This window comes from Furipterus horrens, unplaced genomic scaffold (assembly GCF_987537825.1).
Source record: "Furipterus horrens unplaced genomic scaffold, mFurHor1.1.pri manual_scaffold_2, whole genome shotgun sequence".
In the NCBI taxonomy this organism is placed as follows: Eukaryota; Metazoa; Chordata; class Mammalia; order Chiroptera; family Furipteridae; genus Furipterus; species Furipterus horrens.
Window position 1 is genome coordinate 131,171,508 of NW_028327172.1, and position 25,207 is coordinate 131,196,714.

Consider the following 25,207-nt stretch of genomic DNA (forward strand, 5'->3'; position numbering starts at 1 on the left):
ATAATTTGGGATGACATCTAAGCAGGGTTCGGGTGGTGACATGGAGCACCCTCATTTATTACATTTTTCACTTATATGTAGTTTGAAGTGTTTAGTCATAGACTGAAACTGTTTGTCTACACTGGACCAACTCTTAGTGGTGGCACACTATGGTGTGTGTCTTTGTGTGTTTGTATGCTGGGGTGAGCAGTGAATCAAGGAAAAATACCACTAAGCAAAAATCTAGAAAGAAATAGAAAACAGAAACTAGAGATGCTATCTTCAAAGGAAGATGTCATTCAGAAGGACCTGTTTAGGAGAAACATTAGGCCAATGTTTCTCTTAGAATGTGGTATTGGTCGTACCTACCAAGTGTCAATTCAAGTACTTATTTAAGTACAGTTTCAAGGCTCTAGAATATAGCAAATCATAATTTAGAAATTGAGCCCAAATGTGCTTTGTTCACTAAAATCCATAGTAAGCTTTTCGTGCATCATCCACGTTCAAATCTTTGTGTTAGCCTATCCCATGAATGATCTGAAGGCAACGCTGGGCTTGGGCGACATTTCCTGATTTCATTGTGTTTAACCACCTACTCTAGGAAGTAGTTTACAAACTGCTTTACAGTCCTCTCTGATGTCTCAAGGTGGTGCCTGGAAGATTATCTGGGGACCTGCAAAGAGTAAGGGGGCAGGTAGAATGAAGAAAGAGCTGAAGGGGTCCTGGGCCCCACTACTTCCATCAGCACTAACTCCTTCTCTGTGTATTTATATATTATGAAAGAGTTCTATAGCTTTGAAAAACATCTGAAAACTGTTCTAATCTTTAGCAAGTGTTTTCTCCATTAGAGTCATTGGGTTCTGATTCAGATTATTTTAAGGGAGATTTTAATAATCTGATAAATTGTATTCTGTCTCTCCCATGGAACTGATCATGCAGCTAGAGGTTACTGTGGAAGGTGACCAGCCTGAGTTTATTTGAGGCCTGGATGATGTTATTTAAATGAACTTTGTTACTATATTCAGACATATACAGTAAGTGGAACCAGTCTAAGCAAGGGAAGATAGTGATCTTAAGCAACTCATGAATCCTGAAAAATCACTGACCCATAGGAGAAAAATTAGCAAAGATAAAAACAGATACAATTTCTTTAAACTGCACTTAAATATTAAATTAAATTGAAGTTTAAAATAAAAGCAGGTGATGTACATATAATGGATATTATATTCACTGCTCCGTATTATCATCAAAGCTATTTAGGACAGTTGAAAAAAGCAAACTGAGTATAGAGGCAGTGGTGAGAAAGAGAAGAGAGATAAAAAAAGAGAAGGGACAGAAAATAAAGTCTCTGGAAGATCAGAGAAGAATGGTATCTTCTATACCCTGCTGTCTCCTTGGGCATTAGCATTAAAGTAACTTATCATCAGTACGCTGGACCTCTAACAGGTCCATTAATCATCATCTAAGAAGCTCACCGAGTCCTACTGTATAAGCTTTGGGAGGTTCTGCTCTGAGGGGCGTGTGTGGAGAAGCTTTATATTCTCAGAAGCTGTTTGGATGAAGAACTTTGTCACCTCATACACCAGGTAAGAATGAAATAAAGATGTATTTTGATACCTGGGGACAAAGAGATTCGTTATTCACATTTTAAGAAGAGACAGAGTTTATTCCTGCTTATTCTTACATAGCCTTTCAATTATCTCTAAGTGGGTCATCTATAGCATTGTATGATAGAAAACATTTTCTCTAAATAGTTGACATATTTTACTACCTTTATTTTTTTTAACTTATTTAAAAAATCTTATAATTGTAGGTAGTAGACAAGCAAACTCAATTTAGCCTTGATCTCTGTTACTTCAAATTTTGAATTAAGGTACTGAGAGTTATTATACTTTTAAAATATGGTAAACGGTCCACTATGGCTCAGATTTGCAAATTTACTTACAGTATTTGTATGCTCAGAACTCATTGTCCTCCCATGGACTTTCCTCCTGGTCAATAAAGATTGATATTTGAACGTTTCATTTTTCTTTTTGTGTTCATGTCTGCTCTACTTGAAAATAAAATAAAGAATAATACATATAGGCTGAAAATGAACTTTTCCATAATACCTTGCACGGATAAGACCATTGGAAATAATCATGTCCTCTGTAGTAAAAGGGAAAGAAAATTAAAGAACACAGGGCCCAAGAAAGAAGAAAAACATTAAAACATAAACAAGTAGATAAAATACAATGAAATATTATCATCAGTTTTAATCAATAATAACTGGATGACAAAGATGGGACTATGATTTAAAGTACTTAACATGTTTTTAAATAAATTGTGGTTCGAGATAGAGATTGTTGAATGCCAGAAATAATAGAATAAAACTCATCCTTTCAAAGTCTTTATGTTAGAACTAAAACACAGGATGTGCATGACAGCAGCACCTTCATGTCCCTTCCATTTTCGCCATTTTAATTATTCATCAGTTATGTACAATTCTTTCCAAAGGAATATGAGAGGTTAGTTCTTTTTCAAAGTAGTGGTTTTCATGACTATACTGTAATTCAAATTCTGAGGGAGCTGGTGCCATGATGAGTGTCATTAATGCTTCCCTGTTGTACATTTGTCAGGGTGACTATCCAGAGATGAGGTCACATTTGCAATACTGTGTTTGGTAGACATTTGTTGCTTTTGCCTTTTTAGCATTCATCTGCCCTTCTCTAGCACTTAGAACTGCTCCGTCTTAACTTTCACTCCACGTGCTTTGTAAGGAATTCATTTCAACCCATTTCCAAGAGTAGGCATTTGACACCGCCCTCATTTTCTTGGGTAAATGACCCAATTCATTATAATTCAGCTCTGCCACTTCATGAATCAGTGTAATTCTAATCTTGGTTTTCATTTGGTTTTTCTTTACTTTTATCAATTTGAATTGGGTTTCCATCTGATATTCTTAATTAAGAGATTACATTTAAGAAAATATTAGTAACTTAAAACAATATGTAAAAATACTAGAATGACTAATGGGATCTGTAAAGCAAGTAGACAAATGGTTGCAGAAACTGAGGATTCTTAGTTTGGGAAAGAAAAAATCAGAGGAGATGTATTTTCCTCAATATTCTGAAGTATTTTACCTCAAAGAGCGAGTGGATACTCTGGTGCGAAGTAGTATTGCTACAAGAGATTCCTCCTCAGGGTAGCACTAAGGTCTCAATGGCTCTAAAGTATTTTTAACTCATGGAGTCTATGACTCAATCATCGGAAACGAGGATTTCTTTGTTATCCTATGATGCACCCCACAATACTAGGATGGCATGCCAAGAAAACTCACATTCACTACGTGGAGGTTCAGGTTACGTGGGAGGAAGAAGAGAGCAAATGAGAACACACTGTATTTTGAACTGCCTCCTGGAACACTGCCATAGAGCTATACAATATATCTGGAAGTCATATACATTCAACCTAATTTCCTCCTGTCTTAAAACTATTCAAAAAAGTATACATACCTGTTGTACACCACTGGCACACTAACATCATAGAGGATGCTTGCTGAGAATCTCACAAGAACGTTAGCAACTATGTAAAACCAAGTAACGTAATTGCTGGTGTCCATTGGAAAGTTAATTCTTTTAAGACAACAGAATTTAACATGAATAGACTTTTACCCAGACTGAGTAAAAGTCCCAGACTGTGATGCACATTTTATTGGCTACCAGCTCACAGTGGGTGCTAAAAAGTGTTGGCTGAGAGACTGACCAGTTGTGTCTACAATAATCTCAAAATATTTTAGCTATGAAAATATGATGAATTTTATTAGTTAAGTGGGTGTTTAGACACCTGGAATCATTTCCATAAAAAGTAAGGATTAGGCTGTAAAACATTTATTTAATTATTCTAGCTTCTGGTATTTAACTACTAAATTGGCTAGTGGATAAGATGTGCAACAGATATGACAAACACCAATTACTTTTATGAAAATGAAGGATTTAATAGATGAGTTTATAAATTATATGTAAGTAAATATAGATATTATAGAATCTGATATTTGAAGGGAGTTCAGGAATCATTGAGGAAGGCACAGTTGCCATGCCCAACGTCATATCATTAATATATGAACTAGTTTCCAACAAGATTTGTCTTTCTTTTTTTTTTCATTTATATAAAAATTGAATTTTTGAAGTTATTTCCAGCCTGTCTTCTCCATTTCTGTTTTGGCTGCCTTTGTAATAATAGATATAACTTAACATAGCTTTGTATTAGTCTGCTTGGACTGCTGTAACAAAAACACCACAGGTTGAGTAACTTAATAAAAATTTATTTCTCATAGTCTGGAAGCTAAAAGTCCAAGATCAAGGTGTTTTCAGGTTTGGTTTCTGGTGAGGCCTCTTTCCTGGATTACAAACCTGGTGTTTCCTCTATGTATTTGTGTAGAGAATGAGATCTCTGAGTTTTTGTTTGTTTGTTTGTTTGTTTATAAGGACACTGGTTCAACTGGATCAGGGACTCACCCTTATGACCTTCTTAACTTAATTATCACCTTAGAAACCCCATCTCCAAATATAGCCACACTGGGGATTTGAGCTGCAACACATAGATTTTAGGAATCCATAACAAGCACCTGTGTGTCAGCCACTGCCCTTTGTGTTTTTATTTACTTATTCATACACTATTTAGAAAATCTATGTATTTACTAATTAAGTTATCCCAATACCTATCTTCTCCATATTCCAGGTGGGGAAACTGGAGCATGGTATATTTGAAAGACTTGCTCAAAGTCATGTGGAGGAATTGAGCCAGGCTTTAGGTAGGAGCAGCTTGGCTCTGGAGCCTGTGTGAATTCACACCTGACCATAAACTCTCTCTTTACCCCATTTCATAGCACATTCATGTCAGAAACTACAACAACAGATCCTGGCTCTACTCATTTGTTACTTTAGTCTATTTGTCAGACTCCAGTGGGTGTTAATTTCCTACAAAATCCCATTGGCTCAAAATCTATCCATTGCTGATCCCATGTCCCCTACAGTGTAGGATCTACTGTAGGACAAAGTTCTCAATCATAAAGATTGCATAGAAAGCCTCTGTGAAGCTTTTCCTGCTTCCCTTCCCAGCCATATAATTCTATGCTTCAAAAACCAAATGGTTTAACATGTTTTGAACTTATTTTATGTGTGTTGATTCTGACTCGTCCATTATTACATTTTTGTGAGTCACGGGCCAGTGATAATTAGCCACTGACAGTCTATGAATGTGCCGCCTGCTACTTCCTCAGTTAACAATGACTTCCTCTTCCTTCCTTTCCAGGTAAAGTGCTGTGCCTTTTGGACAAATTCCATCAGGACTCGGGGTGCACTAGTGACACTATCCTTAATGTTCCCACACACCCCTCTCTCCACACCTGAACATGGTGTCTGCTGCATCATGTCATTCTTATTTATTAACACATTATTCATCCACTTTCCCCTGGTAGAGAGTTTTCCTGAAGGAAAAGGCTGTGTGTATGTTACTTCTGAATGCCTAGTTTCTAAAATTAATCTGGATTAAGTGACAGCCAATATTTGCTGAATGGATGGTCACTCAAATATTATGGTCTGGATTAGATGCATTTGTTTTTAGCTAACCAAAGCAAAGCCCACTGGAATTCAGTTTTATTGACATCTTCCTACATTTGTTTAAATGTACACGTTCTTTACTAGAGTTCTGTTTACGTCTAACTAGTGACCTGCTACCCACATGCCAAGAAGGAGTGATCTGCATTCCATGCGGGGTCCTCAGTGGAGCTGCCAACAAATCCCACTTCTAGCTAATAGGAAGATGTCAATAAAATTGAATTCCAGTGGGCTTGGTTTGGTTAGCTACAAACAAATGCATCTAATCTAGAACACAATGGAATACTATGCAGCAGAAAGAAAGAAGGAACTCCTGCCATTTGCGACAACATGGATGGAACTAGAGAGAATTATTCTTAGTGAAATAAGCCAGGCAAGGGAAGAAAAATACCATACGATATCACCTAATACGGGAAACTAAAGAACAACACAAACAAATGAACTAAATAGAACAAGGAACAGAATAACAGTTATATGGGGGGAGGGGGGAGGGAGAGAAGGGGGATAAGTAAGGGAAGGGTTTAGTCAAAAAACATGTATAAATGACTCATGGACAAGGACAACGGGGGTGGGGATATGATTGTGAGAGAAGGGGTGGGCAGGGTGAGGGGGAGCAATGGGGGAAAAATGGGACAACTGTAATTGAAAAACAAAATAAAAATTCTGTATAGAAAAAAAGAACGTGTATATTTAAAAAGAAATAAAAATTGTTGCTCAGTTGTTCTAAAACTATTGTCTCCTTTATTAATGCTATCTTTGGAATAAATTTGTTTTGTTAATTATGTCATACTTAATTCAATTTCTGGAATAAATATAAATATGTTCCAGCTTTATAACACTATTTCATAACAGAAATAATAATAATATTCAATCATAGGGTCACAGTCATGTATAGAAAACTAAAATCTGTACCTATGGCACACAACCAGTGAATCTCACTAATACAGTGATCTTTTTTTTTTTTTGGCTAGTGATAATAATTTACAGCTAGGCAGTTCTTCATAGTTTTTAAAGTATTTGCACATGTTTTTTTATTTGATTCTTATAGAAATTATGTAAGGTTGAACAGGAGGGAGATTTTTTCCCCACTTTACCTCTAGAGAAGCAAGGATTTAAAGGAATTTATAGGTGATGGAACTACAGCTAAAAGTCAATTTTTTGGCCCCAGTGCATTTTCATTTCCTCCACTTAATGCTGCCCTTAATCATATACAAGAATTATAAACCAGGTGATAAAATTGCCCTTGTTTTAGAAATATGTTAAGCTCTTAAAGATAATATTTATATACAAAAAATGCATATGTTTTAGGATGATCAAAAAATAAATGGATACATTCCAACAGATGTGAAACAAAGTCACTCCCTTGTTCAGGAAATAGACATCTAAAAATTAGTTTTAATTAAATAAAGTCATTGGTGGAAATAAGAATTCTGAACTGTTTTATTGTCCTTTAAAGAGGAAATAAAAAGTTGGTCTACAACACATGCATTCATTCATTCATTCATTCATCAAAACTTGGCATGCAATGAAAACAGCCTTGCTTCTGTATCTGCCTATTACTGAAGTACAGCAATATGATGTGAGCAGTCTATGAGCAAAATAAAGATAAATAAGCCATATATTTTGCAAAGATAAACAGGGTTGGTTCCTACACACAATTTAAATGAATTTTAAGTGAAGACAATACCTTTTAGGCAGAAGAGAAAGAGGGATATGGAATCAGGTGAAATGCTGAGTGTCAACTCTGTTCTTTGCCAATTTGTACCATCTTTTGTCTAAATATCTAACCCCTTATTGAACCCTGAACTATTAAGGCACAGCAAATGTACCTGCACACAGAAAGGCACAAGATAATGTGAGTTATCTAAATGATACACCTTATCATTGAAGTGAATAGTAACACCCTGGCTGGTTTGGCTCAGTGGATTGAGCGTCGGCCTGCGAGCTAAGTGTTGCTGGTTCGATCTTCCAGTCAGGGCACATCAGAGAAGGAAAACTCTGACTCCAAAAAACCTCCGCTGCCTTGCGGCATACCTCTTCAGGGGAAAGGCTAAGGGAGTAAACCCCGACAGAAAATCCGGAGCCGGAGTCCCTAAGGCGGTTTGACGTTATAGTCAACACCGGCAACTCCTGCGGCGCACCTGAAGCCAAGCTGTATTGACTCCGTCTTTCCCTTGGACCCTTCAGCTGCGAAGAGAGGGGGGGTCTGCTGCATGGGCAACAGCAGACCCTCCATATCACCCTGCCCAGGCTCTGTAGCTTCAGCTTCACTGGAGAGGACACTCCAGCGTCATCGTAAGATGTCGATTCAACACGGGAGGAGACAAATACCGTGTCACTCCCGAGTTGGACTGCACAGCCATTCTTGGCGGTGCAGATAGACTCTTAAGAAGCTACACCATCGTCTCTCGAGATGGACGGCTGCCGACGAATAGTAACAGAAATTTTAAACCCGTGTCTTAGGAGAAAAAGAAAATAACACTTGTAAAGTGCTTTATATGTGCTGTTTCATTTTCTTACTAAACAAATCCATGAGGATAGGATGAATAGCCGGGTATGAATGCAGGTCAGAGATCACAGCACCATCCTATCCTACCAAGGAAAGCTATAAGATGACTCGTTCGGAGCATAAAGCACATTATGACAGGATTATTGTTAGAACACAAAGCTCCTAATTTCAGTGTCATGCAGCTTCCCTGATAGAGCACATTCTTCCATGTCATTTGTAGTGGGGAGACCACAAAGACAAATGTCATACTCATAGAAGAAAGAGGAGACTATAGTGTTTCTACAGACAGATGTTGTATTTGGTTTCACCAGAGTAGAAAAAAATGGTGGTAAAACATTGGGGTCAACTTGGTATTTCATCATCTGGTAACCAAAGATGAAAATGCAGTAATGTTCAGGTTTATCCGCAATATTCTACTTTTCTTCCAAACTCAAGTATTTTGACTACAACGAAAAAATAAATAGGTAACTTTCTAGGAAGGTTTTCTAGACAATCAGAACAGCAGTCCAAAAGCTCTCCATTCCTCAATCCTAAGTTACTCAAAGAAATGCTTTGACATTTCACTGTACTGGGTAGACCCAGCCTAATGGACATGTGGAGCCAACTCACTGTAACTAATGCCCACTCTTTTTTTCTCGAAGTCAGATTTTTGGTCCAAGTAGCTTGTGTATTTATGTCAGTAGGGTAATGTTCTACATAATTAATAAAGCTTATTTTCAGTTTAGAAGATAGCAAATTAATGAGGGGCATGGACATTTGCTTTCTTTTTTAAAAATTAATTAATTTTTTAGTTTTTAAATATATTTTATTGATTATATTGTTACAATAGTTTCCACTTTTTCCCCTTTGCTCCCCTCCGCCCAGGACCCCCCTCCCCCAGCAATCCCCCCCAAGTCCATGCCCATGGGTCATACATACAAGCTCTCCTGCTTCACCCTTTCATATATTCTTCTTTTTTTAAATAAATGAATGATTAATTAATTATTTTAACAATAAAAAATAACAATCCCTCCCTTTCAGACTTAATACCCTTTTTAATCTTATAACGGACAATGGACAAAGGTCTCGAGCTCCTCTAACTGCTTCAAGCTGGACATGGTTGTCTTCCTACCTACCCTTGGGTCCAGAAATTCCTAATAAAAGTGGGGGTGTGGAGGGGAGGGTGGCCTTCCCACATGGGGAAGGATCATGCAGACTCTAGGTCAGTTGGCTGTCCCCGGACAACAGCGTGCTTGGTTTAACAGGCTGGCATCCTCGTTGTATTCTGGGGGCAACAGATTTGGGAACAGGATTAAAAGACATCATTCAATCCATAACCACTAGATAACAGAAGGCAGGGATTAATTTTTCAATGTCCCACATTAGGGAAAAAAAATGGCTTCTTTGGAGGAAGTTGTGCCAGGCACATCTCACCTGTCTGAAACCGTTTTGCCCATTATACTTAGTTTGGGTTTTATTGCTTTCTTAAAACTGAAGATAAATATTCACAAGGGATGATGATGATGAGAAATGCCACATCAACCTTTCTCTTCAAGGAAGTTGCAAAAGAAGCTGAGACCAATAATTCTCTCAAATGGTGAATAAAAAGACTTTGTCTCACTTAAAAAGCAGCTTCCTGACCAATAGAAATTTTAGCTCCAAAAAGACCCTGATATATCAGAGTACTTTCTTATCTCTACAGGTGATGGAACCTATAGCCTATAACAAAGACAGGCTTAAGTAGACAAATCCCTCAAGAGGTCATTATTCTCTCAAAGCACTGAATTTACTTTTTATGATGCCCATTCTTAAAATAATTGAATAAGACAGCTTACCTGCTGCAATTGAAAATTTGAATGACCAGAAATCCAAATGATCTTGGTGACCTCTAGCACATATTTAAGAAATCCATCACATTTCTCAGGTTTATTGTATTATTGAAGTCATAATGACTAAAGAAATGTTTCTGTGATTTTAGTTAGATGGATGAGGAGTCAAATCTTTTCCTTTAATAATATGTTCCAATATAAGAGGCTTATTGAAATATAAAATGCATTAACTATAAAGAATGGGGGCTTTACACATACTCTCATTTAATCAAATTGCATTTAACATTCTACACATGCCCCTTATACAATTGCAATGATTCTGGTGATTTCCAGCAGATAAGGACTTGGGACAAATTCAGAGGCCTAAATTCCCCCAATGCTATTCTTACAAGACCTGTCTCCAGCTCAACAGAGATTTATACTTCCATCTCTAGGAATCACTGCATTTTCCTCCTATACAACAGGTGACTGCACCTGCTTCATTCTTGGGGCTATGTTGCAGTACACTAATATGGTATCTCCACATACACGGGTTGTGTCCTGCTGTCATGCCTGCTTCATCCATTTTGCCTGACAAATGCAGTCTCTCAGAAGACAGCTGAGAATGACCACTCATTCCCTTGACCACTTATTTCAATGATCCTAGGGTGCTCACTGGCAAATGGATCCTTCCACATATAAAATAGGAATATTCTATCTAGACGCAGAATAGATTGGCTGATTGGTTCCTGATGGTGAACATGCTGGCTTTGGGTCAGATATCATCACCCAAACTCATTTAATATTTTCCCCAATGGTCACCAAAGGCTCATACATTAGAAAATTCAATCAGAAAACATCAGGTTGATAAGTTTGTTAGTGCAATGACATCTTTTCCTGTCTACATACAGAGCACAGAGGTATGAAAAAGAGTCAACTTCCAGGATGAAACCAACTTGACCCATCTGTTTTGTTGGTTGTGTTTTTTAACCAACAAAATCAATTAGTTATTATTGCATTTTGAATTAATTCTTAGTTTATTCTTCTTTCTCCTTTTGTCTTCCTTTTCACAAATAAATGTATGGAAATGACTGGTCTGGTTTCTTAGAAATTTCTTAGAAACTTGTACTAACTTGAAATACTACACAACCAGCCTATGCACTCCAGCCAGCCTCGAGGACTTACTGCTGAGTTTGCCTTCAAACTTCCTGTAAGAACATGGTAGCACTTCTGGGCTTTAGACTAATGATGCCCAAATTTGATTGCTAATCACAAATTCTGAGGAATTTTTAAAAAATATAAATTGGTGATCGTCAATGCCGGACACCCCAACTCAAAAAGAATCTGTGTGTTTATTATTGTTCAGAGAGAGGGTTTGTCTCTGCCAACAGATCCACTTGGCAAATCCCTGCCAGAAAGACAGTAATTTACTTCTTCTGAGGAAAATATCTTCCTTCATTCTTTCCTTCTTTTTCTCTATTTTTCTTTACAAAAATATACTTATTAAATATAAGTGATATAATAAGAAGAAAATGGAAAACTAAATGCAGGCATTTCACATACTTTTTTTTTTCATACATCCACCCAATATCCTTTTGGGATAATCAAGATAAAGATAAGGAAACAGATAAGGAAACAGGGTCAGAAGAGCTCCATACTTTTTAATATCACACAGCTAATAGTTTTCTAAGCAGGGATTGAAGCCCAGACCTCTGTGATTTCAAATCCTTCACTCTTCCTGCTCCATTAAGTTGACTCAGATATGATAAAACTGTGAATATGTTTTAAAATGCTATAGCTATTAGTATGCTCTGGTTTTATTTTTTCTTTCCAACCTTTCTTCTGTGTGTGACCTTTATGTACTATATATACACTTAGCAACCTATTCCACTTAAAGGAGTATTTTTCATCAGATCTCATGTTATTATACAATCATTATAATCATCCTTCATGACTATTATACATATGTTAATAAGTTACCTAAATACTCCCAAGTTGTTGGAAGTTAGCTATCAGTTACTACTTTAAAAGCCAGTATGTCTGATGGACTCTGCCGCTAGACATGTCTTCAGGCTATAGAGGGGTTTTGGGTCTATGCTTTGCCCAAATCTCTCATAGTTTGCATGTTCTCCTGTGAAGCACTGCAAGGATGTGTGGTCCTGCTGCTGAAGAGAATGATGCTTACCATCTACTGCACATGTTCAGAGTAAGAGTCGATTGACGCAGACTGTGCATTTGGCTCCCCTAGAAAGAATAGAGATGATGATAATATCAGGTTAAACTGGTAATAATAATGTTGTGAACTGAATGTATGTGTTCCCCCAAAACTCATATGCTGAAGCCTAATTCCCAATGTGACAGTGTTGGAAGTGGAAACTTTGGGGGATAATTAGTTTAGATGAGGCCATAAGGGTGAGACCCCATGGTATGAATAGTGTCCTTATAAGAAGAGAAAGAGACACCAGACCTCTCTAACTCTCTACAATATGGGAACACAGAGAGTAGGTGGCCATCTGCAAGCCTGGAAGTTAGGACGTGATTTTACCAGCACCTTGAGGTTGGACTTCCAGCCTTCAAAAATATAAGAAATAAGTGTTTGTGGTTTAAGCCACCCCGATAGTGATAGTTTGTTATGGCAGTGCAAGGTCACTGATAGAAGTCGAGATTGAGAAAAGTACATAGACTTAGGAGCTAGTTATGAAGTGTATCACTCAGTGTCCTGGCAGAAAACATATGGTACAGATGGTACAGTTACAAGAGTTATTTGATGGAGTTAATGAAAATAATTTTTACAACAGTATAGAAAGTGTTAAGAAAACCAACAACAGTAGTTATAACCTCTTGACTCAAAGGGGGTTTCGTCAGAACCACATCCATGGCAGAGGGTCTGCTGTACAGAGAGCATGGCTAAAAGTCCACAAACACAGCCAAAGCCATGGCTCAGCAGAGAAGGGTGGGGACAGAAGGACTCCACTCTCTTCCCTTCTGTGACTCTTTGGTGGCATTCATCAAGGAGGCCAAGAAGACCAGACAGAATCATCCATGGACAGGAGCTCTCAGAGTTCATACAGGGCAGAAAGACAGCAGAAAGTGGATTTAGAGAGACATGATAACAATCAGCAGCACAATCTGTCCTTTCTACCATGAACAATAAAATTTATCCTTTTTTAGATGGAAAGATTTTTATACCCAACACAAGCAAACTCATTTCCTATGAACCACTCTCTCCTCATAAAACAATGTCAATTTAATCATACTTCCACCAAGAACCAAAATCACATATTATCCATCTCTAGAGCTCTTCATGTAAAGTAGCAGGAAAAAAAATGGCACAGGGGAGGGAAGAAAAAATAAATACACATCCCAGAAGCTTCAGCCCTTCCTTTACAAGGCCTAAATTCACCAATCTAGCTGTGTTCCCTCACCTAAAGAGGCACTCAGTTAGCATGTTGGCTCACAAAACTTTTTGTTTGCTTGTTTGGTTGGTTTTGTTTAAATCCTACCAATGAAGGATGCACGTACTTGGTGGTACTGCATTTATTGAGTTTTTATTGTTTCCCGCTGAGCATTATGAAGGATCACAGGAGTAGTAGGTGGAAACTCAGTGAATTCCTAGGTTTCAGAGACAATCTTCCAGCTCTCACTGTGCAAAATCAACCCAATTTCCCCTCAGTGACTGTGATTAATCACACTGAGTCACACAGTAGCCTCCTCTTGGGTCCCTCAGTTCATGAAGTCAAAAGTCCACAATGGCTAGTGGCATCCTTAGCTTCTAATTCCACAAACCCTGATGGTGGTCCCAGAAACATTTCTCCCTTGGCACTAGATCTCCAGATCCTGCAAGTCCAAGATCCAGAGATGAAAAGTACATTTCTGTATGTAGGTTATTAGATATGATAATAAAACAACATTCCTGAACCTACCCTTGACTCCTGCACCTGTAGGATTTAGCTGTTGGAGAAAGAATATCATACATTGGTTACTGATTTAAGGTATGTACAATGACTTGTAGGACAATGACCTAACCAAGCAGATATTGCCTCCTAATTGGTGGCATGACTGAACCTTTAACCTTTATCACACTTAGCATACTTACCAAAGTATCATATAATGCTGGCTGCTTCTGAGTGATGGGGAGACCAGTAAATCTATTGCCAAAGTCCCTTTGTCCAAAAGTGAGTTTCTTAGTCTTAGGCAATGGTCTCTGAGATAATCTGTTAATGAGTTAGGCCTTCTGTACGTCCCCAAGATAAAGATTTTGGCACAAGTGTTATGGGTAGCATTGGAAGGTAAGAATTTGGAATATCCGTGAGGACAAATCGCCATCCCTCCATGATAAAAAAGTTGTCATATAATCAATATTTAATATGTATCTGCGCCTCCCCTCTGAGAAATGGTGCCATATCAAGGGTTTGACATTGGCTTCTTAGATTGGCAGGTTGGACACTCAGAAGTGGTGGAGCCAGATTAGCCCTGGTGCAAAAAAGCCTGTGTTGTTAGTCTCACATACGATCCCATTGTTGTTGGCAAGGTGCCCTGGGCAAGCATAGAGTACCTATGGGGAATGACTGACAGTGTTGCACAAAGGTCATTTTGTCCACTGATTATTGAAGGCCTCCTCTGAAGTGAACATCCTTTGTTTGGCATTTCTATGAGATGCAATATCTTCATTCTCTGTAATTATTCTGAGAGGTTTATCCATCTCCACCTCTCCTGCTCACCAATCTTCTGAATACCCACTGTTCAGGAATCAGATCTGAACATCAGGCCATCTCTTTCCCCTTCCATGAACCAGTCAACCATACAGACCTCCTGGAGCTTGCATGCATAAACTTCCTGGACAATTCTGAGAGAGGACAGGGTATAGCTGCCAGCAACTCTTGGCTTATGTAAATATACTGTGACAATTTACCTTTGAACCAGGCCCACACTTTTCCCTCCTCTCTTAACTCATCTTAAGGAACGCCCTAGGAGGCTTTCAGGACCAGACCCTGTGGGAGTAGATCCTGGAAGTTTTTCTTGTGCCTAGTGAACCTGCTCAGACCAGTCTTGTGTATGCAATTTGCAGGTTATAACGAGATGCTGCCGTGCATATTTAAAATTAAATTTTATGCTCCAGTGCTTCTTATAAACCTGAAATTCAACAAGTTGTGTCTCATAATTGCTGGTATTTGATGGTCAGAAGTTCAGTCTCTACCAGGGTCTAGAAGCAAACCAGGGGGCAGCTTTTCAAATGCAGAATATTGTCCTCAGGAGCTGGCATGATCTTCTTAAGACCCTTAGGGCTGTGTGTGATTCTCCTATTGGAGAGATGGTCAGAGCCTCTGAAAAGCCCCTCCCTTTGCCACAGGCACTTCTGGGTACCACTGAGTCTACTGGGGAGTAAGGTCCCCATTGACAGACAATCTCTACCCTACCTTGGGTCTGTGCAGAGCCTTCTCTTGCTTCAGATTCTTTTCAAAGCTAAAGAATTGATTGAGGGCTAAGTGGGGTTAGGACAACAAAACCAACATGATATATGATGCACCAAAATCGATAGAGACCCCTGAGGGCTATGCCTTTCAACTGGCCTCTTATTTTAAAGGAGCCAACCCCACATGCAAGATAGGTGGACTCCAAGGACCTTCCCCAAACTGGTAGACATCTGGACAACCACAGTGATTACCCTCATGCTGGTATCAGGTTGCTTGTAAACACCACCTCCCAAGTCCATTCACCATAAAGTTACTGGTATAACAGACCAGTGTAACGTTTGATGAGTAGTCAAGGCTCCTCCAGACTTGTGTCAAAAAACAGTAGGTTGGGACAGCCCTATGATTTGGCACTAAAGGTTTATGTTTCCCCTGGCAGATGAAGGGAGGTTTTGTGGGATTATCTTTATTGATGGGCATTGTAAAAGAAGTGTTTATTCAATTAATGGGTGTAGGATGCTTATCAGTGGCCAGAAGCTATGTTAACTTATTCTAAAGAAGACAGAACATCTGGTACAGCAGCTATCATTATCATCACTGCTGATTACCTTTTGATAATCCAAATCATTCTGCAAGATCCATCTGGCTTTTCTACCAAGCAAACAAATGAGTTAGATGCAGGGGTGATAGAAATCCCCACCTCCGCATCATGACATCTCAATGGAGGCATGAATCCCTGTAACTGCCCCCAGATAATTTGATTTACTAGATTGAGGATAAGGGCATTTCCAGGAACTTCCATGTGGGTCTCTCTTACCATAACAGTCCTTATTCCAATGGTAAGAAGATCCATATGGGATCCTAACATATATTAAATATATTTGTAACTTCCAGGATTTTGGAGATAGCTGCCAAGATAAGCCCATAGCCTAATTGAATCTTCCGTGAAACAGACTCATGCTACAAGTCTATCCATCACCTGCTACCTCAAGCCCCTTTTTGGCCAAAAGACCACCATGACCATTTGTGTCTCTAGGGATTAACATCCTGTCAGAGATATTGTCCAATAATCCCTTGAATATCTGGGTAGTTCCCATTCCTCAATGCACAGTTGTCCTGTTGATAAATCACAGGTCTTTCTGGAGGGGGCTTGCAGGGAAAGCCACAGTCAGCCTTGATAATGAGTGTCAAGCTTTTGCTAATTATTTGTTGAGATAAATTCATGAGCCTTCACTAAGCTGGGGATAAAGGGGTCCAGGACTGAGCACAGTGGGTGATATAGGGGCAAGGAGGCAGGGAAAATCCAGAGCCCCCATCTGTGATATGTGGGATTTAAGGTGCTTTGAAACATGCAGGTGGAAATGTCTAATAAGCACTTGGATACTAGATCTGAGCCAGAAATCAAAATGGGAAGGCATTAGTAATTAGAAGGTGATTGAAGCTGCCAACCCAGATTTTAAGTGAGTGCAAAGGCAACATTTACAGTTTATGTAAAAAAGAGGATCCAGCAGAGAGGTCTAAGGAAGATCACCCAGAGAGGTTTAGGAAAAAACAGAAGAGGCCCATTGCATCAAATACTGGTGGAATTCAAAAAAGAATGAGGACAAAAAAAAAAAAAAAAATGCCTCTTTGATATGGTGACGTGGAGACAACCAGTGACCTTTGGAAGAGCTTTTTCTGTGGAGCTCTGAGGGCAGAAGCCAGACTGGGTGTGCACTGTGCACAACAAAACACTGCCTTTGTCACATAATTCTATCCTTCCAAAGCCAAATAACTTAATATGTTTTGAACTTATTTTATGTATGATAATTCTGATTTCTCCCTCATCACATTTTTATGATTCACATTCCAGTGGTCATTAGCCACTGACAATCCATTTTTTTAGTTTGTCCTAACATAAATTTGTCTCTAGCCCCATCAATGTACCCACAAGGCCTGTTCAAAAGGGTCAAGCTTCTTGAGTAATATATTTGTCTTTTATGCTTCTGTGACCATAAAAAGAAGTAGCAGGAAGTCAGTTATGAGGCTCTTAGCATCCATGCTTAGTCATTAACATCCATCATCTATCACAAAGAAAGACCAGCCTGAAATTCTTCTTGCCAAACCTCACAACCTTTAATTACTTCTGTTAACTATGGCCAGAAACTCAAAAATGTGCACATTTTGTTTTGTTTAACTTTCCTGGGGCTTTTTTTGTGAGTTGATACAATAATGAATCTGTATACTTGCTGACTTTTACACTGTGATGCATAGTTGAATTATCTTTGGGCATGAAATCAGCATATTAAGTCCCTTTGGGAGTTTAATTATTCCCAAAACATACACAAATCTGAGTATACATGAGGTTGGGTGACACAAGGATTCCAGAGTGGATAGGACTGTAGCATTTACATGTAAAGATCATTAATGCCTAAGTAGAGTTTGACTAACTAAGCATAAAATAGGGACTTAATTAGCCATAACACTAGGATCAACGTAAACCTAAAACAGCACCCAGCTAAGGAAACTAGAGATTGACTGATAATACCTGGAGTCTGTTAAAGCTGTTTTGTACAAAATGACTCTGAGAAAGCTTAATAAAGAGATTCATTCCCATGGCTTTAGTCATTTGTTTGGACATACATGGCATTCTTTTGGTTTCTACATCTCACATTCATTACAGAAATGGTTTGGTTTTCTGTAAACCTGAATTGTTTTCATGTGATAAGAACTGACATGTGGTACAAATTCCCTTGACTCCTGGAATGCAGATCAGTCAGTAACCAGGAGACAAATCCATCAAATTGTTACATCTCTAGAGACACAGCCCTTAAGTGGGAAATAAAAGTACCTTTTTCATGTGGAAGACAGAAGTCTGAAGAGGGCTCATCAAACAGATTTAGAAATGATAATGAATAATAAATTGGATAGTATGCCATGGTAGGTTGGTCAGTAAACAATGATCTGTAGTTAGACTCCCCATGTAGACCACACTTAGGAACATAGGCTCAGTGGGTCACTATTCTCCATGTCTGACACGGTACTGTCTAAACAGTGGGTACAAATAAAGTGTAGCCACTACAGGAGGAGAATAATCTATTTTTTATTAAAAATAAATAATAATAATATTTAATTAGTAGTAAAACAACCTGCATTGTAATCCTCATTCTGTCAAATTATATGCAAGGTTTATAAAAGTAATTTTTATTTGAGTGAGGCAAAAATTGAGCCTATATATTTTCCTAATTAAACTTTTTTTATATTTTCACAATGTTTAAGTATTTTTTCTAAATTAAAAAGGTTGTATTATATAATTTTATATAAAAAACAATCTTATGAAACCAAAATGTCCCTTTGAGAACTTAATAATTAATTCCAATGAAGACACAAACTTGAGTAGACTCAGAGAAGCAGCAGCATAAATATTGACATAGACAAGCAGTGTGTGATTTGGCCAGCTGCCTGAAATTCTTTCTCAAGGTGAGCATGGAAGTGCTAGGTTAAGACAACTAAGCAGAGCAGAGTGCACGAAGGCAAAGGCTCTATGGGAAAAAGCAAAGTGACTTACCATAGTAAAGGAGCTATAACTAGGGAAGAGAGAAAACTTCAAATACTGTAGAGTATTAGGAAGTTTCCCATCAGTAGAAGTGATATAGACAAGTAAAAATGATGTAAGAGTGGATGGTGTATGCATTTTTTCCTTATTTTTATATTTCTGAAGTGTGTGAAATAAGCATGCATTTTTGAGAACAAACATTTTAAATCAGTCAGTTATTCAAGTTGCTTAACACTAAAATGATTGTGTGAAAAAGAAATGGACTGTCATGGACATTTTAACTAACAAACACATGAAAACGTGTGGTTCTACTCAAAATACTAGTACTTCCACCAATGGGGTTACCTATAATTACTAATCTCACAGGGACAATACAGTGAGCTGCTATGGCACATTGTCTTTTATGTGCATTCTCCTGCCCATGTTCAGAACAGTCCTGTGAAGCAGGTGCTATTGTTCTCTGGGTGAAGTTGCTGAACAGTTCAATCATCAACAGATGTCTAACCAAGTTTGGGCAGGAATAGCCCTCTTGGACACACCTCAGAACTCAGCCTGAATGATTACACACACTGTCTCCTTCAAGCCACTGGAAAACTTTCATCATTAGTCACTCAGTGATAATAATCTTTAATAGTATTGTATGTATGCAAAGCACATTGAAAAACAAAAACTAAAGTGTTTAAAACACACAGCAAAGCAGTTCTGTGTCATTACTTTAGCCAATTCTGGATTGGAAGTAAAATGTGGATTTCTCTTTGCTGTTCATATATTAAGGTTTGGTAGAAATCTTTAGCAATTGTTGACTCCAATTTGCAAAGAAATATTGCTTAAACAGGAACAAATACTTTTTCTTTACTTCCTTTTCAATATGTTGTCTTAAACTGGCCTGTTAAACGCTTCAGTAATCTCTTTTAACAGTCTAACCTATAATGAAGATGACTAAAAAGGCAATTGTCTCCAACTGACCATTATAAAACATTGCTATAGTCTTTCTTCTCTCTTTCTTTTTTTTATTATGAATGATTTTCCAAATGTTTCATGTTGTGCTTTCTTAATATCATTAGACAATATCATTAAACAAATTAGCCATTGGTTAAAGTTTACTGTTAATATTCTAGGATTTAGTTTGGGAGATGCTTTGTGCAAAATACAGGCAAATAGTAAGTATATACCAGGGTCTAGAAACAGAAGAGGATGTTTTTCTTTCTTCAGGGTGTATCATATAAGACAGAAAGAGAGACGCATAAATCAGTTGGGAGGAATGCTTGGTCTGGAGCCAGCACTTGGCTCAGCCGCGACAAGCTGCCTGACCTGTGAGATTTGAAGATGATGAGAGCGAGGCTCTCCTCAGATGCTTGTTGTCAGGGAGAAATGGAGGGCGCACTTAAAGGGCATATAGTGAGGGCTCAGTAAAGGTTGCTATGTGAGCACTGAAGAGCTTTGGAAAGAAAGAGTAACACCTATTTGAGTTCCAAAGGGTGCCTTGGTGTGCAAGTATAAAATGCCACAAATATTTTAAACAGAATATTGTCTGCTAAATATTAATTCTAGAAAAATACTACAAATGTCACAATGCTCATTAGAAGAGCTATTTTACAGGATAATTACATGATTCCTGGATGGCCCTTTAAAATGAGTTACAGGATACAGTTTCCTTGTTCTCCGACAGCTAATGGGTTTCTTTCCACTGTGGCTAAATTCCACCCAGAAATCTTCTGGCATATCCTATCATTCAAAAGCAAATGCAACCACAAAGAGGATAAAACTATATGTGTATTTCACTCCCTGATGACAAAAAATGATTAGTCATCGTCCCATGAAACAGCACCTGACATTTAACCACTTTGGTGGCTTTTCACTAAGTTTAACTAGAAACACACCCCTTTCACTTTTAATGGAAGGTGCTTTGATTTTCAGCATCTTCTCCAAATAGATTTCCCTTGAAGAAACCAAGCTGTCACTCACACTATGTGAATGAGGACTGAAATCATCTTCTCTTGGCTCTGGCTGATTAGAGACTTTTTCAGTGTGCAAAACACCAAGGAGGTCATCTAGTTTAGCTTCTGCTACAGAAAAACCTACCCTCACTGTCGTTTAACTAATTAAAGATTTTAAAATTTTCTCATGACCCTTGTTTTCAGCCTGTTGAGTTCTCCATTATTTCCGCTTTGTAAACCCTCCAGTAACTCAAGAGACCTGACCAGCCCTCTGCATTATTCTGTCCCAAACAGAGCTGGATTAAAGGGTGGATTCATGGGAGTTCTTCGGGGAGTCAATATGAGGAGTGAGAAAAGATTGGGGCAGTGAGTCTGCCCTGAGAATGCAGTGAGAGAATAATATCACATTCACTGCAACTCCTCCAAAGAAAACATTCCGGAGACTGGGAGAATTTTATAAGACACTAAGGTGGGAGGTGAGACTTATTCCCCCCAAATTCTAGTACTCTTAAAGAGGAACTTAACAACAAAAAGTCTTTGAACTAGGGACAGACTAATGAATTCCACAACATGCTCCTTCTGCAGAGGTCTCTCCTTTATATAGATGCTGACCAGATGGTAAAACATGAAACCCAGTCATTGTGTTCCGCTGTACCTACAACGCTCATCTAATGCCACTCCATGTTAAGGTCTAAGTGGCTCTTCGTACATTTTCTACTTCCCTCTTTCCCACTTCTAGTCACCAGTCTCTTGAGGGACAGATTTTGCCTGAAGAAAGGGAAAGAATTTACTCTTTTTCTAAAGAGCCCCAGACAACATTTTAACCCATAGCTGGAGGCTGTAACCCACTAAATCTTGTACTGGATCTCAGATGTCCTCTTAACCTATTATACATCTATGGAAGAAAACATTGCTCTTTCCTTGCATCATAGACTTCGCAGTTACTTAAAATGTTACTATTATTAAATATCTTATTTATAACCCCACTTATAGAAAAAACATTAAATAATATCTCAAAGCCTAACCATAGGAAAAATTTAATATGCTTGCACAGTTTATAAGCTAAAAATTAATCTTTTTTTCTAATCTAACATTTCATATATATCATGTATATCTGACCATCTTCCTCTGCAATTTCGCTTGTTTAATTAGATTGGAGTACCCTGATCACAATGCCTTTTGTCTTATTTTACTTTTCTTTACTTGGTGCCAAGTTCATAATCTTTATTCAGTGAGGATTTCATGATAATAAAGACAGAAAGAATAGCGATTTAAAATTTCTGTTTTCCAAAATGTTTTTTTACTTTAGTCAGTGAGTCAAAGGAAACATCAATAAAGGAAATATCTATAGTCAGAGAAGTTTTTTTCCCCCAATTTATATTATTTGACTAACTCATCACAAATTCAGGGAAGCTTCTCTGCAGATCATAGAGATTTTTACTTGTCACACACAATTAGAAAATCATTTCTTGATCTTCTTATAAAACTTAGAGAAGATGTGTTGTTTGGGGTTTTCTTTTATTCTTGAGAAGCTCACTGCTTTTTTTTTTTTTTTTTTTTTACTTGAGGGTTTTATTTATTTTTTAATTTTGAAGCCAACATTCCTTTTTTAATATATTTTATTTTTTAATTAAATTTAAAATTTTTTAAAATTACAGTTGACATTCAATATTACATTAGTTTCAGGTATACAGCATAGGTTAGACATTGATATAACTCACAAAGTGATGCTCCCTATAAGTCTAGAACCCCTCTGTGAATGCTATACTTTACATTTTTGTGACTTTTCTGTAACTGCAATTTGTATTTCTTAATCCCTTAACTTTTTCACCATGCCTATAAGGGAGTACCCATAAGACTGTTAGCTGATTTCTCAAAAAAAAAACTTTGCAGGCTAGAAGGGATTGACAAGAAATATTCAAAGTCATGAAAAGTAGGGACCTACAGCCAAGATTGTTCTACCCAGCAAAGATATCATTTAGAATCGAAAGGCAGATAAAGAACTTCCCAGACAAGAAAAAGCTAAAAGAGTTCATCATCACCAATCCATTATTATATAAAATGTTAAAGAGACTTATTTAAGAAAAAGAAGATCAAAACTATGAATGAAATGGCAAAAAGTACAAATCTATCAATAATGGAATCTGAAAAACAAACTCAACAAACAAAAACAGAAACAGAATCATGGATACATAGTGTTTTGTTGGTTGCCAGAAGTAAGGAGGCTTTGGGGGAATGGGTGAAGAGGTGAGGGGATTAAGAAATACAAATAGGTCGTTACAGAATAGTCATGGGGATGTAAGGTACAGTATAGGAAATGAATTAGCCAAAGAACACATGACCCATGGACATGAACAATGGTGGGGGATTGCCTGAGGGAGTCTATGGGTGCTGAGTGGAGCAGAGCGTAAAAGGGGAAAAATCAGGACAACTGTAATAGCATAATCAATAAATTATAATTAAAAAAATAAGGTGTACCTCATCAGTTCTTTACTGGTTCTTAAAAGGCATTTTATCTATTATGGGCTTCATTCATCTTGAAGTTTCTGACTTTTGTTAATATCATGATTTAAATTCTTCAAGATACTTTTCCCATTTCCACATTCAAAGCCTTTAAAAAGTCTATGAAGTACTTCCTGACTCACATGCTGTAACTATAACCATCCCTCACATTTAGAATGCACTTACATAATTTAAATCTTGATTTTTTTTAATGCCATGTTTCATCCTGTTGGTATGCTGTTGTTTTGATGTATTTAACTTTTTTCTTCAGTAATACAACATGGACCATAAAATCAGAGATGTCCCTCTGAATGACAGTACAGTATTAGATGTGTGTGGATAGGAAAATAGATAAATTAGATTTACTGAGTATGAAATAATTAACAGTTGGCACACTGCTTTAGAAGTCATATTCAAGGATATGGAGAACTTCCTTACATTCTGAGTCCTTTTGGGTCAGAGCGTTTTAGTGCTAATGCTTCTCTCTTTGCAAATCTTTCTTTCTCTTCTGAAAATATCTCTAAATATCTCCCTTTCTTTACTTTTTATACATTGGGAAACATCCCACCATGACTCTATTGTTTCTAACATACCTTGACTGGTTAAGTTTTTTGAACATAAAATAAAATGCAACCTTTGAAATGCTATTTATCTGTCTTGAAAGAAAGGTCATGAGAAGAGTGCCATAGAATTTTCAAATGGTTCATCCATCAAAAATGCAGCTCCCCATTGATTCTTCGTGAATTTTTATTTCCAAAGAGCCTCAGGGACAAGCCTCATTCTGTGAGGAGAAATCTTTGGTAAGGAAAAGGATGAAGTGATGAATGATTTTTCTGGTGTTTTCCTTTGGAGAAAAAGTCAACTTGCTCTCATCCTCAAGCAATAACATTTCATGAACAGCCTACACAAAAGGAGTTTGTGGTGATAATGGTAATGTGAATATGGCAATAATGGTACAAGAAAAAAACAAGTCACTTCCTAAATATATGGCCCTTATAAGTCACCTGTGTTGGCGAAAACTAACAAAGCCCAGAAATAAACTAACTTAACCCAAAGAAGATTGTCAAACACAATATCATATGTTGGCTGAATAAAATCTTTTCCCAAAGGAGCTGGAAATATTATATCAAAAGTAACATTCCATTTGAGTCCATCAGCCAATAAACTAAACAAATTTTCAGCAAATTTCCTAGCACTTCTAGCAATAAAGAAAAAGGCATATTTAATGAGAAAGGGTGATTAAGAAATAAACCAAAAGTGTCACTGTGCATAGAATATTATTGAACATTTTTGCAGCCACTTATTACACCAGAATGTTTTGGCAAGTACCATTCTGCCCCTCCGCCTGTTTTATTCTCTAATTTTGATATCCCCACCCAAATGAGCACCAGTATGACTTATTTTCATGCTTTAGCTTATCATTGTTATTCTTTAATGACTGATATTGGGTGTCTAACACTGCAGTGTTGGCACCCTTAGGTCATCGGGCTGAGGAACAGTAAGTAGCTAACAATCTGGGTTTACTGGGTCACACTTTTTGAGGAGGAAAAAAGAAATAATAGGTCAATGTTTAGATCTAGGATGATAGTATTTTTAAAGACTAATTTGACTCAATGTGGTGGTTTTACACTGCTAGGATTTTTAGCCCTAATGTTATGTTATAAAGATGTAGCAGTTTGATCTTCCCACCTTGGCAACTGTCTTCTAAATGCTGCATTTTCTCATACTTCGAAATTCTAACTGAATCTTTTCACATCTTCCATTTCTCTCTTCATTATATGCATGCTTTCCTTTATGTAACTGGTGAATTTTCAAGATTAATAATAACTGTTTTAATGTTTTTCTGATACTTCAGTTGTCTCTATCATTTCTAGGTCTGTTTTTATGGTTAATTTTCCTCCTACAATGACCTATGTTCCTTTTTCTGTCCTGGCCTGATGAGCTTTAATT